Below are 2,210 nucleotides of genomic sequence, written 5' to 3'. Positions count from 1 at the left end.
TAATACTGAGCCTTGAGTATTGACATAATTTTGCACTAGTTATATTTCATTATACTGAGTACAAAAATCAGATATATGTTATTTGCAAAATGTCATGATTTCGGTTCTGATTGCTTCCTTACAACATTTTTAGGGAAAACGTATATAATTTTTGAGATTCCATGCATTTGTGCCATAATTTTAGGTTGGGATACATACTTTCAAGAGTTAAAAACATGTGTTCATGTTGTGGCTATAGTTTTGCAGCATCACTTATATCTCACATTTAATTCAATTTTTTCTGTGTAACATTGAGAAAGTTTTCATTTTTGTCTTCTTGAAGAACACTGATATTGTTAAGCAGCTCAATTTTATCAGTATGCCCATTTGGTTGATGCAATATGGTTAAATCTTGTTTTAGTCCAGTAATTGTTGATTATATTTCTTTGTTGAATCAGGTATACAGGTGAAGACGGTTTTGAAATATCAGTTCCATCAGAGCATGCAGTGGATCTTACTAAGGCTATCTTAGATAGGGGAGAAGGAAAATTAAGGTTGACAGGTCTAGGTGCTCGTGATAGTTTGAGGCTTGAAGCTGGTCTTTGTCTATATGGAAATGACATGGAGCAGGACATAACACCTGTAGAGGCTGGCATTGCTTGGACCATTGGCAAGAGAAGACGGGCAGAGGGTGGATTTCTTGGTGCTGAGGTCATACTAAAACAGCTGGAGGAGGGTCCTGCAAGGCGCAGGGTTGGCATGATTTCTGGTGGTCCACCTCCAAGGAGTCACAGTGAGATAATGGATGCTTCAGGGAACCCTATTGGGGAGGTCACCAGTGGAGGATTTAGTCCTTGCCTCAAGAAGAACATAGCCATGGGTTATGTAAAGTCAGGAAAGCATAAAACTGGGACAGAACTGAAAGTTTCGGTTCGTGGAAAAGCATATGATGCAACTGTCACTAAAATGCCATTTGTGCCAGCCAAGTACTACAAACCTACCTAAGCCCGTATATTCTTGTTGCAGCATATGGATTTTGGCCAGGTTATCTGCAAGTCTTATTTCTTTTTTGGAAATGCTAGGAATTGCCTTTCCCATGGTAAAGACAGAACTGGGAGTCTTTTCTGTGTAACTTTGCAGATTGTAGTCATATTTACTTTCTTTCTCTATGTGTGCGTATGCACATATTATTCTCAACAAGAAGCAACATCTCCTGTTCTGTAGCTGTAACGCACGCATTTATGCAGCAATAACATCCAGTTTCATTTGGGATTCTGTTTCTGGCAGATTACTCCAATTCTCCTTGTGATAGTGTGATGGATTAAGCTGTTTTGTTTACAGTCATAGGTGGAAATTTTCTGGTTTGTTTGGGATGCAAGCTACAAGATGTGTTTCAACTTCAAAAAGATTAAACTGTCTTTGCATGGTAATTATTTCTGTTGGTATAGTGAGAGATCTAGGCTAAACTGCAGTGCAAAGAAATTGTTGTCACTCATATTCTAAGCGTTAAGCAACATTTAGCTACAAAATTTCATTGGAAATCCAAATTTATTTGGTTTGGGTTGATTACCAAATAGACTTGCAAAACTATTCGGCTTTTCATTGAAAAGGATTTACTGCAGTTACATTGCCTGGATGGTACAGTTAGTTACATAGATTGATTGAAATTTTATCACATAAAGCAATCTCAAAACACAACCACACGCACATTTAAAATGTGCTTCTCATATCTATTAACAAAACAAAACAATAGTGGGAGTATAAATATAGGAGCATATTAATAAAAGGCAGCGTGCCACCAAGTAGCTATTCCAGACTAGCCTACAAAGTAACTGATTATTTTAGAGTTTGATTAAAAATATAGTATAAAGGCCATTTCATTTCAAAAACTGAAATTTTTAGAAAGAGTCATGTGCTGTAAGATAGTAGGCCATGCAGTTAGATCCAATTCACGTTTTACTATAGTGGACTTGATCAAGATTGGTGAGGGGTTGAGATATTTGTGGGGCTGATGTATTGGAACTAAGCTTTGCCCCTTTCAGATGAGCAGTACTAGTAGACTCAAGTTAGGTGTTTCCACAGCATCCATATTAAGGCGAAGAGGCCATGGAAATGATTTTTTCCATTGTCTTTTTGACCATCATTATATGAATTGTAATTTAGGTGTGAAATTATGTGTCCTTTTGCTGGTCAACATTATTTAATTTGGTTGAGTTGCCAACATTTTTGGT

General features: G+C 37.1%; 1 pseudogene; it reads left to right on the top strand.

Annotated features, from left to right (window-relative positions):
* The first annotated feature begins 411 nt into the window (after positions 1-411).
* LOC149250254 (aminomethyltransferase, mitochondrial pseudogene) lies at positions 412-1,254 on the top strand (annotated as a pseudogene).
* The last annotated feature ends 956 nt before the right edge of the window (positions 1,255-2,210 follow it).

This window comes from Pinus tabuliformis, chromosome 7, assembly GCF_031772625.1.
Source record: "Pinus tabuliformis cultivar Carrire ecotype Pingquan chromosome 7, CPIR1, whole genome shotgun sequence".
Taxonomy (NCBI): Eukaryota; Viridiplantae; Streptophyta; class Pinopsida; order Pinales; family Pinaceae; genus Pinus; species Pinus tabuliformis.
The sequence above is the reverse complement of the archived record's forward strand: the minus strand, read 5'-3'. Positions and strand labels throughout refer to the sequence as shown.